General features: G+C 43.2%; 1 long non-coding RNA gene across 5 annotated transcripts in view; it reads left to right on the forward strand.

Annotated features, from left to right (window-relative positions):
• The first annotated feature begins 3,840 nt into the window (after positions 1-3,840).
• Positions 3,841-12,974, forward strand: part of LOC125388949 (uncharacterized) — a 247,947-nt gene continuing 238,813 nt past the window's right edge. For all 5 annotated transcript variants that reach the window (XR_015001596.2, XR_015001599.2, XR_015001600.2 and 2 more), the window contains exon 1: positions 3,841-4,144. This is a non-coding gene — a long non-coding RNA (uncharacterized LOC125388949). The remainder of the gene's footprint in view (positions 4,145-12,974) is intronic.

Here is a 12,974-nt window from a genome sequence, read left to right on the forward strand (position 1 = left end):
CAGAGCTCTTCCCCCTCCACAGACAGACGCAGTCTCTCTGCTCCCTCTTGTTTCCGGGTGGGACTTTCCTCAGTTCTGCAGAGCGGTCCTCTTTTTCTCCCACAATTTTCTTGTTAGGCATTTGGTCCTATTTTGTTCTGAAGTTCAGACTGATGAAGATCTATAGAGAAAAAGAGCACGAACTGTAACATGAGGGCCGGCTTGTTGGGGTTTCTGTCCATCCTGGTACCCCACAGCCGGCAAGTCCCAGAGAATCAATCACACAGAGATCTCTATAAGTTATAAAGCTGATTGGCCCATTAGGTCAGGCTTCTTATTAGTCCTTGTAACTTATATTAATCCATTATCATTATCTATGTTAGCCACAGGGCTCAGTACCTTTCTCAGTGTGACAGCTTACATGTTGCCTCTTCGGTGGTCTGCGCAGGAATCGCAGAGGGAGCTTCCTGCTTTCCAGAATATTCCTATTCTCATCGTCCTGCCTCTACTTCCTGTCTGGTTGATCCACCTATACTTCCTGCCTGGCCAATCAGCATTTTATTAAAATACATGATTGACAGAATACAGACAATTCTCCCACACCAATGAACTTTTGTATCAATTTGTCTGGGTATGACTTTGGCTCTGTTATGCACCTGCTTTGTGTCCTAGAGAAAGTCACTTGACCTCTCTGTGCTTCAGTTCTTTAGCTGCCAAATACTGGTGATAACACAATCACTTACATCTTGAGGATAGTGTGAGGATGAAATAGTTGTTGAAGTGAAATCCTTCACACTCCAGATTGTCTGACACAGAATGAATGTTCTTGATCTTACAACTCCTAAAATTTTCTTCTAAAGGGAGAAGACGGCACTCTTGTTTACCACACCTATGGAAGTAGGCTGCTGGTTTGTTTGTGGTTTCTACAAGGCTCCAAATATTGTATTAACCACATATAGTTCATTAACATGATGGTGCTTTTAAAGATTTATTTTAAATTATGTGTATGTATGTGGGTATGTGCTTGTGAGTGCACGCGCCTGCAGAGAAAAGAGGCTTCTGATCTGACGGGAACAGGAGTTCTAAGCAGTCGCGAGCTGCCTACTGTGGGCACTGGGAATTGAACCGGGGTCCTCTGGAAAAGCAGTACACACTCTTAACTGCAGAGCCATCTCTCTATCCTCTAAGCCTGATGTCTTAATAAAGCTTAACATTCTGTAGCAATTCTCTTAAGCTCTCTTATCCATTGTCTCATTTCATTAGTTAAGGATTATCATGCCTAAGTAACAAAAAGAATGTTTTTAAAAACTGCTTCTGGGGTTGCCAAGATAGCCTAATGGGTAAAATGCCCGCGATGTAAATGGGAGGACTGGCGATTGGATGCCCAGCACCCATGTGGAAGCTGAGTGGACTTTGGAGCTCTGCTTATAATCCCAGGATGCAGGGGATAGAGACAAAACTTCCCTGGGGCAGAATTGCTGAACAGTTTGTAGAATTTTCTATGCACATTATCTCATTTAATCATTACGGTAAGACTATATTTTTAAGGTGTCTCATTTTTTAAAATTAAAGTACAATTGCATCATTTCCTTTTCTCTCCTCACTTCAACTCCTGCTGTATTGCTCCCAGTTCCTCTCAATTGCAGTCTCCTTTTCTTTAATTATTATTGCATATGCATGTGTGTGCACAAATAAATATATAAGCACAAACAACCGGCTCAGTCCATTTGGTGTTGCGTGTATTTGTTTTTAGGGCTGACCGCTTGGTAGTTGATAGTCACTCAGGGTTCTCATTCCTGGGCAAGACTAATTAGCAGAAGGATAGTGCTTTTCGTGAATCTTAATATTTCGAATATTTTTGAAGCCCTAGTGACACTAAATGTCTAAAAACCAGGATTGCAGGGACACCCTAGACCAGTCCTTTGCTTCCCTGCCACGGAGAACGCGCTCTTTTCTTTGGTCCGTCTCTGGTGATAAATATGGATCAGGCAGACACAGCTCTGCCCGGGTACATCCTTCACTGTTTGTGTCGTCTGGACCGTGGCAGAGCTCCGTGAGCATGCTCATTAGCCTGTCCTTTATTCAGCCTTTGCTCTCTGCAGATTGTCCTGAAAAATCAAGATCAGGGATCTGGTGGCACAGGGTTGCCATCCTAGGCAGAGAACAATGACCACCCCTCCCCATTCACACATGCTGCAACTAGCACATTGGGGTATTTGCACCAAAATCCTGAGCAAAGGCCCATTTGATCATACCCGCCCTGTTAGTGTATTGCAGGGTCTTTTGATGAAAGGGTAGACTCAGTCTTGATAGGATAAGCCCCTCACTCAGTCCTAACAGCACTGGTTGGAAGGGAGAAGCTGCAGCGCTCACTCTTGGACTGGGGAGACATTGCCTGGTAAGCTAAGAGCATTCATCTCCCGAAGTGTTTTTCCTTTCCAGTCACGTTTTACTGCTGGAGTTACTCAGCGAATTAATAGCTACAGAAATGCAAAGCTCTTTTCTTATTACATTCTATCGATCTAGTTGCACTGTCGTTAATTGAAAGCCCTGCAAAGTGTGATGGAGAGTCGGACTCTGGATTCTCCATGCATTTGGGCCCAGATCCGTCTGAAAGGAGCCCTTTGGTCTGACGTGAATTATTCTCTCTTTGTCAGTCCTTGCAAGAGCTTTATTCAGGCCTTGTGAGATTTACAATGCGAAACTGTCCACTGCCTCTGCTCTTAAAGGAAAATCAAAACTCGGAGTGCTTCTCTGGCGCGTTGGGAGTAACCCATCCCGCACCCCTCTCTCTGCTGATTACCTACATACGACAGTGAAGGAGAAAAAAATAAACCAATCCCAAATCCAACTCCCAAATGCGGAAGGCAGACATTTTGTTCACACCTTATGGAATTTTAGCTGCGGCAGTGCCTTGCCCCAAGCTTGTCCTCGCCCACTTCCATCCTCTGCATGCTCGTTCTACACATGAACGAGAACATATGAAACACTAGAGAGACTAGCGTGTAGTTGGAGGTCTTGTTTACGGTTGGCTTGCTATTTTGATTGCTTAACCTACTCTTCCATAGATTTCTTTCCTAAATTCAAATTCACTAGAGAATTTTATATGTGTCGGGTATGTCCACAGACATATTTCATAAAAGGGAGAAATCTTCAGGTCAGCTAAGAGCACACCCAACCTTGTTGCTTTAGTTCACCATGCAATGCCCAGGGGTTTGTGTTTACTACATTTTAATGAGATGTGAGTTTATTATTTAGATATTTCGGGTTAGATAACCAGATCTTAACAGCACATTTAAATCTGCCACACAGCTTCACTCACCTCTTGCTCTTCTGGAACAATACAGTTCTACAGTTTGGAGGAATTTACAAACTTAGTACATGTTACAAGCAACACAGGTCCGGCCTAATGTTTGCACTCTTATGGCGGGTGTATGCTTGAATTTTCTCCCTCAAGGTGTGTCTGAATCCTGCTAGTGTTTTCTGCCGGCAAAGACAGGAAGTGCACACACGGCCACAGAGCACGACCTCATTCTAGAACACATCTTGAAAATGTTTTGAATGCTTTCTGAGCACAGGGACAATGGCTTACTGACTCCCCCCCTTTTTTTTTCTTTCTGGGGGGCGGTGGTGTTCCCCTGTCTGACCTTTGGCTTGCCGAGAGATGTGCTTCGCTACCCTGGACTCCCTCAGCTGCTTTCAGGCTGCAGAGAAGGCGGCACCCACGTTGGGAAGCAAAAGCTGTCGCAGGCTGCCTTGCCCATGACAGCGTGTCTAAAAATACATCCACCGAGACGCAGGCATATGCTCACGCCTCGGTGTGAAGGAGCTCTCGCCTGTGTTTCTCGCTATCCCCATCTAAATGCTGGAGCGAGGAGTTAAATTATTCCAGAAGGCCCGCCAGGGTCTGATTTGCCACTGTCTGCTTCCTCGTTGCCTTTGAATGGGACCCTTGATCCAAGGCTTTCAGAGACCAGCCGGTGCTGTGGGGGTCTGTGACTTGGCGGTGGCGCCAGCTTGCTCCTTCTCTGTCTCGGGCATGGTTTTCTGTCCTGCTGGGGAGGGCGAGAGCGCTGGGCAGAGGTGGCACCTGACCCGCTAGAACTCCGATGTCACTGCTGTGGCTGTTACTCCCCTCGGCAAGAGTCAAGGCGCATGCAGGACGGTGGGTCACCTCGCTGGCTATTTTGCACATTTCCTTTCTCCTCCTCAACCTTGTTAGTTTTTTTTCTCTACGTGCCCAGGGTTTGAGGGGGTTCCTTAGCCCTCCTCTACCCTTGATCTATTCTGATCTGAGTCTCTCTTTAAGGTTTGTAGCACTTCCTCTCATTAGGAAAGCTTGCTAGCCTCTCATTCCCTGTCTCTGTAAACAGCTTTTTTTTTCCTTTAATGATCTGTTGTATTGGGGTCTCTTTGAATGTCAGCTCCAAATTTCTTAGTTTCTGCGGCTACCTCACATGTTAAAAGGGGAGAAATTATTGTTGAGCTATTGTGCTCAGGGAGAAAGATAGCAGTAATGGCTCTTTAGAGTGATAATCTCAAGAAAAGAGATCAGAGTAGACAGCCCACAGAGAATGCTGTGCAGCTGCCTGCACTCCTGTTCCAGCTCAGATACAGGAAAGAAAAGTCTCCAGGTGAGACTACTGTCTCCTTTGCAGAGTCAGAGAACATCAAGATATTTTGTGTCTAGTTAGAAACGATTTTAATTCTAACAAGAAGCTCTAATGAAGGAAATCCCAGTTCCCAAGTATGAGAAAGGAGGAGGCACAAAGCACACATAACAAACTCGGCTCCAGACCCCACCATTCCTCTGGAAATCTGAAAGTGCAGGAGAGCGATTGTTTGTCTCTCTCTCCTGTTTTCAGGTTGGCAATATTTCTGTGTCCTTGGCCACTGAAGGCAATGCATTGTTTTCCCATAGGTTATATGAAGGTTTCTATAAAATGAGATATTTTATTTCAGATGGCGAGCGAGCTCAGAATCCACCCAGCGCAAGTTAACACAGGCATGTCCAACATAAGCTGTTACTCCCCAAGAGCAACTAAACACCCCAACATGCACACCCCTCCCAGAAACAAACACTCCCGTTAGCCAAAAATCTAGGCTGCCTGTACATCTCGAAGTGCTTTTTCTCTAAGGAGAAGAATGAACCTCCCAGGATGCTTTTCTGCAGCTGAATGTTTTCTTTTGCTTTTCTTCTCTGCTAAATTTCCTTAGCTTCTTTCATGGAAACCACTGAGACAGACAAAGAACGTTAGCCACACAGTTACTTTTTGCTCCTGGTGACAGCTGGTTAAAGGAGAGTAAGGATCAAGTATGCTGTAAGCTCGTATTTGTCTTAAGGCATTTGCTTAACACGTCTTGTTTCCAATGATGCCCAAGAAACGCATGTGTTTGTGGATGCGCCACAGCTAATTACTGGGCTGGGTTTGTTAATAACCAGAGTAGGACATAGAGTTAGGGGCAAGTAGGAGGAAAAAACAGAGAAAGGAGTGGCTTTGTACAGTCTGAGTTGCATGATCCAGCTGCCGGGATCGAAATGAGTTTTTCTACCTTTGTTCCATCCCAGGCGTTGAGAGCCTCAGCTATTGCTGACTAATTGATATCTCTAGTCGCCGTGATAGGCTCCTTCGGCCAGAAATGCGTGCAGGTGTGTGTCCTGATGCAAATACCCAGGGACACGCAGGCTCCCTTACACAGGCGGAAGGTCGGTCTTCATACCAACAGAGAGGTGTGATGGAGGTTGTAGGGCATAAGATGAGAGAGAGGGAGGGAGAGAGAGAGAGAGCCCGCATAACCCTGCAAATAGTTCTAAATGCATTTGCAAATGCAGAAAACTTCAGAACCTCTCAACAATTCAAGACACCTTTTTTTCCTCTTCTCTGCGGGACGCCTCCATCCAGCCTCTTTGCAAAATGATAATAATAATAATAATAACCTGGACAAGGTGAGAGCCCTGCATCTTAGCTCAGAATCCATCCGGTTTCCTTCCCCCTTCTGCCTTGTATTTCTTAGTTTATTGTCCGTGCATCAGATGGCAACCACCCTTGCTCTCGAATGCCAGTGTCACAGCAGGCGTAGAAAGGGGACCGAGGGACGGCATTGTCAAAGCCAGGGTTGTCCATTGTTTTCTTTGCTTTCACTGCTCTGCTTTTGAATTTTTTTTCCTGACGCTTTCCTGTCCTAGTGGCCTCTGTCCAGGAGGAGGGAGAAAATTACAGGGGTTCATAGAATAGAGGAATGGAATGTTTTCATTGTACACTGCTTTAATAAACAGCTCAGCAGTGCAGCCCCCAGAATTAGGAAATGGAGTAAGACCAAGGATTCTGGTGGGAGATGGAAGGGGAGGCTGGGAGGGCTGTGGAGGCTGTGGAGACCCGCCTCAGCCTCCTTGCCCACAGCAGTTTCTTCTGTGCTGTGTCTTTTTCGCCTTTAAAATTGTGGGAAAGGGCTTACTCATCTGTCAAGTTTCCCGTTCATCTATTAATTGATTCTGTGCAAACCTACATGGAGATTTTAGGGAAGGCCAGAACGGCTGTGTGTTGTGCTGTGTCTTTTTCACCTTTAAAATTGTGGGAAAGGGCTTACTCATCTGTCAAGCTTCCCGTTCACCTATTAATTGATTCTGTGCAAACCTACATGGAGATTTTAGGGAAGGCCAGAACTGCTGTGTGTTCTGTTCTGAATTCAGTTCAGTCTGACTCTGTGGTTGTGTTTTTGGGTCATCTAAGTTTGCATGTGAAATCAGTGTGGTCACTTTATGAACTATCTCTCTCTCACACAAACACACACAATTGTTTGTGTAGGCATCTCTCTCGGTTTTCTATTGTTTTATACCTTCAGCTTGGCTGCTGTTTTGGATGACGCTCACAAATGAATGATTATCTTCTGTGCATGACCTAACTCCGGATAACCCCTGAAGTGTTCAGAGTCACGGCCCAAGTGAGAGCCCTAGGAAGTTGCTTCAGATGTGGCATTTGACAGAGCAGGGGAGCGCTGGGTTTCACAACCTGCCACTCTGACTTTCTGCCATGTTCATCTCTTCAAATAATTGAAATCAACTCACAATGTTTCCATATACATTGACTCACAGGATGGATGAAATGCCAACTCTGTGTGGTGCAAATAATTTAGCTACCAGCCACTTTCATGCAATTTGCAAAATTAAGTTTTAACTTAGAAAAAAAAAATCACTTGGCTCCAAGTAGACAACTGTCATTGCCCTCCAAGAGTTCATCACAGGAAAAAAAAGATTCTAAGTTTTCTCCCTTTTTTGCCTTTCGTGCTATTTTTTCCCCACTCTGGTTGGACTCTAAGGTTCTTTACTATTTTCAGAATTTGCTAACTATTCAACATTTCAGTTCTAAGTGTACTTTCAGTCAAAGGTGACTGTACCTCCATGCAGAGACCACACTTTATTCCCAGAAGTCTTTCAATTAATACCACATGCTGTGAGTGGGTGCTTGATGGTTAATACAAACTCATGATTTCTTTCTTTTCCAAGTAATGATAACAGGCCGTTTGTTAACGTGAGTCTGGAAAAATCTTTTGGGTTCCCTAGGAAAACATGTAAATCCCAAGTATGAGACCTTGCGTATGTGAGCATCTAAAGACCCATGTGTCCTTTCTCCTTCCCTTTCCAGTGCTGATCTTAAAGGATCTCAGACTGAGCCCCCTTGTCCCTCTTTTGTGAAGAGACAATTTGAAATGTCTAAGAAAACCAAACTTATTGAAGAAATGCAAGGCAAGCTACAGTGTGAATTCAGTTGCGGTCACCGTGATAGGCTGCTGTTTACCTCCAGTGTGTCTACTGCCCTGTGATCCTCCCAGTGCTCCTGACTAGACACTGGAAGCAAGGGAATTTATCTATAATATTGTAGTTACAGATAGTTAAAAAAATTCTTTATTAATATTGCTAGAGATAAAACCCAAGGCCCTCTCTATGCTAGCGAAAAACCATTGAGCTATGGCTTTGGCACCCTATAGTTTTTGAGTTCTTGACCAGTCATTTGGGGTTGATTCAGAAGTCAAAATTTTAAAAAAATGAATTTTGGGAACGGGGAGGTCCGAAGTTGGTTTCCCAGGTTCTTCAGAGTACTTTGGCCAGAGAGAAATGGAGCAAGAGTCCCAATCAGCTCTCCTTTGATAAAGTCTGAGATGGATGAAATGGGAGACTGAGCTGTCTTTTCGCTTAGAAAATACCAGAAAAGTCACATATGTGGGTTTAAGTCCCTGCATCTGTAGGATTGAAATCATGGGAAGTTCTGCTTGCTCTTTGTCCAGAGTTTCCCATGGAGCTGGAAGGTGTTCTCATGCCTGGGGTGGGGGACAAATCTAAAAGAAACCAATCTTAGCCTGGGCCCTCTAGAGATATTTAACTTCTGGAACAACTAGAAAAGAATAACTGTGTTTGGATCTAAGACTGATCCCAAGATGTGCTAAAGGCACAGCTTCAAGTTTGTGTTGACCAACGTGTGCCACATGATCTCTGTAGTAGTTCCAGTAGACATAAAGCTTCTGGTTTTGGTTTTATTTATCGAGATAGGATTTCACACTGTAGCCCAAGCTGAGCTTTTACTCATGAAAATTCTCCTGCCTCAGTCTCTCCAATGCTGGGATTATAAGATCATGCTGCCACATCAGGCTGACATAAACTTAAAACATGCAGACCTCTCAACTGGACATTACTTTTCCATTTCTCTCTGTGTGCTTTCTGCACATGCCCATGTGTATTCAAATGTGTGTAGGAGTATGTAACATTTGTGAGTGTATATGCATGCAGACACGTGCATATTGTGGCTAGATGCTGCCATCAGAATCCATCCTCCATTGATTCCTCACCTCATTCATTGAAGCAATTCTCTCAATGAAACCTAGAGAGGACAGAGATGAAGTGCGTCACTAGCTCACTTTCTTGGGGGAATTCCCTAGTCCCTGCCACTTCCACCTGGACATAGTGAAATGAGTGCTGGGAATCCAAACTCTGGTCCACACACTTTCTCAGTCACCACTTCAACTGTTGACCCAACTCCCCAACCCAGGGGCACTCCTTAAAGGTGGGTTTGTTCCAGTTCCTGTACTTTTTTGTATTGAAACACCACTTGGTCAAAATATTACTCATATGTCTGTGTCTCTTGGAACCTAAGGTTATAAGCAGCTTTATGTATTGTTATTTTAAATCATGTGTACGTGTTTGCATATATGTGCCCACACAGGCCAGAGTCAGAGCCTCTGGAACTGGAATTACAAATGGTTGTGAGCCACCAGATGTAGATGCTGGGAACCAAGCTCAGGTCTTTTGCAAGAGCAGCCAGGACTTTTAACCACTGGTCCACAACTCTGTAGACCACAAAGACAAGCATCTTTTTAAAAGAAGTGAAACAGTACTTTTTTTTTTTTGAAAACAGTACATGTTGACATTGTAGGACAATAGCTTACCCTGGACCAAACATAAGATCATGTGTACATGATCAATCACTGAAGATAGAAAGTGACTCCTCATTGCTCTTTACCAATAAAGCCCTCGTACTAATGTAAAGAACTGGCTAAAAGGGCAGAGTATAGCCATGACTAAAAAACTAATTTTCAGTCCCATGACTAATTGAAAATATTTTCTTTTTTTTTTTTTTTTAAAAAAAAAACTATGTGTTTGTCACCCAATTCGGAAGCAGAAACACCTTTTCAATTTATCTCATATTAATGCTGGTAAGATTGCTTTTTCCTTCCTCCAGCAGGGCAGACACAGGTGGCCTCTCCTTTGAATGGATAGCAAGCCCTCCATTGTCAAAGGATCTGAAGGCTCTGAGGATCAAAGTTCACATAACTTCATTTGTGACATAGAGATCTTAGTTGTCATAGGTGTACAAGACCTTGCTATCAGTGCTAACCAACCACCATAGCACACTGTCCTTGTGACTTGTTGGGAGATACATAGAAAACCCCCAGGGATTTGTCAGCCCAGGAAAGGGGTGGCACTTGGAGGTGGTGTTTTGTGTTCAAGGAGTTGAGTTTAAAAATAAGCGGATGTGAGAAACGAGGATGCTCTCTAGAGATGGTGCTTTGAGAAAGGTTTGACTCCTTCTACCTTGTGGATTCCTGGAATCAAACTTGGGTGGTCAGGCTTGGCGGCAGGCACTCCTACCCTATCTTAACAGCTATCTTAATGGCTTTGATATGAGTTTGCATATAAAACAAACAATGAGATTTGGGGGAAAATCCTTCCCCTAGTTACTTCTCTGGGCACAGATTTAGAAATGAGATATCATGGAGATTAGCTGCTTCAGAACTGTTGAAAATGAAATTTGTTGTGGGGTATAAAAGTGTTGGAGGAGGGGCCACTTGTTGGTTCCCGGCTACTTAGCCCGGAATTAACCACACAGAAACTGTATTTATTGAATTACTGTTCAGCCCATTAGCTCTAGCTTCTTATTGGCTAACTCTTATATATTAATTTAACCCATTCCCATTAATCTGTGTATCGCCACGAGGCTGTGGCTACTGGGTAAAGTTCCCAGAGTCTGTCTCCGGCAGAGGCGCCATGATTTCTCTATGACTCTGCCCTTCTTTCTCCCATTATTCAGCTTAGTTTCCCCCGCCTATCTCTGTTCCCCTATAGCTCTGCTATAGGCCCAAAGCAGTCCCTTTATTTATCAATGGTAATCACAGCATACAGAGAAATCCCACATCATAAAAGGCATTCTCAAATGTGTAATCTTTCGCACTGTTAGCATCATTGCCGCTTCTCTCCTCCCTTCAGTTTGTTTTACCAGCCTCTGCCTCTTGGGAACATTTTTTCCCACCCTCATTTCAGCCTCTGAGAAGAAAGAACTGAAATGATACCCTATAGAAATGCCAGCATCACTAAATAGTGAAGTCAGGTTGTTTAGGCATAAGATCAGAACTTAGAGATAAATGTATTCTATTCAGTCTATTGAAGTAAATCTATTAGTACCATGCAAAGTCATTTGGTAATGATAATCTAATTTGACTTCACAGTCTTCCCTCTTCCCATATACATATAAGGAAACTGGGGGCTCAGAGGAGTTTTCAGTTACCCACAGTAAGTCACACATGACAATAGGTTGGGGAGACGGAACTTTAGGTAAAATTCTGCACATAGTGGCACACACCTGTAATTCATCACCGGGAGAATAGAAACAAGAACACATCTGGGCTTGTTGCCCAGCTAATCTAGCTAACGCTGAGTGTTCAGTGAGAGGCAGTGCCTCAAAAACAACAACAACAACAAAAAAAAAAACAAACAACAAAAATAAAATGGAGAGTTATTAGCAGTGGTCAGTGTCTGAGCCTGGTTTTATAAGGTTCTTAGCTTCTTCTTAAAAGAATTATAATAAAGGTACACACCAATTGCCAAGCAGCAAGTAGTCTTCATTGAAAAGCAAAATGATAGTATGTATACTCAGAATAACCTGTTGAGACTGGCAGTGGACAACCTGAATGGGGGAGTGTTCAAGGATGTCTGCTGTTATTGAGACTTCTTTTTATGGAGTTCAAAAGACAGAAGGATTTGTTGTTCAGGGGCATAGTGTGAATGGTTGTCTGTTTTGATTGACAGGTTTAGATTATGTAAGTTTTTCCTCATTGTACTTGTTTCTTTCCACAGTGCATCTGACTTTAGCAGTATGCATGTCCAATTATTTCTTTTTTATTATTTTTATTGAGCTATATATTTTTCTCTGCTCTGCTCCCTTTCTCTCTCCTCCCCTTCTACCCTCTCCCATAGTCCTCATGCTCCCAATTTACTCAGAAGAGCTTGTCTTTTTCTACTTCCCATGTATATTAGATCCATGTATGTCTCTCTTAGGGTCCTCATTGTTGTCTAGGTTCTCTGAAATTGTGAATTGTAGGCTGTTTTTTTGTTTGTTTTATGTCTATAAGTCACTTATGAGTGAGTACATATGATATTTGTCTTTCTGGGTCTGGATTACCTCACTCAATATAATGATCCATCCGTTTGCCCACAAATTTCAAGATAGCATTTTTTTTCTGCCGTGTAGTACTCCATTGTGTAAATGTACCACATTTTCCTTATCCATTCTTCAGTTGAGGGGCATTAGGTTGTTTCCAGGTTCTGGCTATGACAAACAATGCTGCAGTGAACATAGTTGAGCACATGTCCTTGTGGTACGATTGAGCATCCTTTGGGCATATATTCAAAAGTGGTATTTCTGGGTCTTGAGGAAGGTTGTTTCCTAATTTTCTAAGAAATCGCCACACTGATATCCAAAGGGGTTGTACCAGCTTGCACTCCCACCAGTAATGCAGGAGTGTTCCCTTTACCCCACAACCTCTCCAGCATAAGTTCTCATCAGTGTTTTTGATCTTGGCCATTCTTACAGGTATAAGATGGAATCTCAGAGTTGTTTTGATTTGTATTTCTCTGATGGCTAAGGATGTTGAGCATTTCCTTAAATTGTCTTTCAGCCATTTTAGATTTTTCTGTTGAGAATTCTCTGTTTAGGTCTCTACCCTATTTTTTAAAATTGGATTATTTGTTCTTTTGATGACCAGTTTCTTGTGTTCTCTGTGTATTTTGGAGATCAGCCCTCTGTCCAATGTGGGGTTGGTGAAGATCTTTTCCCATTCTGTAGGCTACCAATTTGTATTGTTGACCATGTCCTTTGCTTTACAGAAGCTTCTCAGTTTCAGGAGGTCCCATTTATTAATTGTTTCCCTCAGTGTCGCTTGTCCAATTATGCATAGATATAAGGTGAAGAATGGGCAACTCTTCCTGAACGTTTGTTCAGAGGATAAAATTTGCCTAATTAGACATCTACTCCAAACTAGTTCAAAGCAGATTGGCCTTATTGCTCCTAATCTAAGATACAACTGGGAATGTTTGACTAGAAACTGCCATACCTAACAGTTGGAAAGGGAAGTGAAAACTCACTACATTGTTTTGGGAGAGTTTCTGTGAAGGTCATTGCAGTGGAGACTCTGGGCAGTGAAGGAAATTGTTAGGGTTAGGGTTAAGG

Source organism: Myodes glareolus, chromosome 4 (genome assembly GCF_982192425.1).
Source record: "Myodes glareolus chromosome 4, mMyoGla1.1, whole genome shotgun sequence".
NCBI lineage: Eukaryota > Metazoa > Chordata > Mammalia > Rodentia > Cricetidae > Myodes > Myodes glareolus.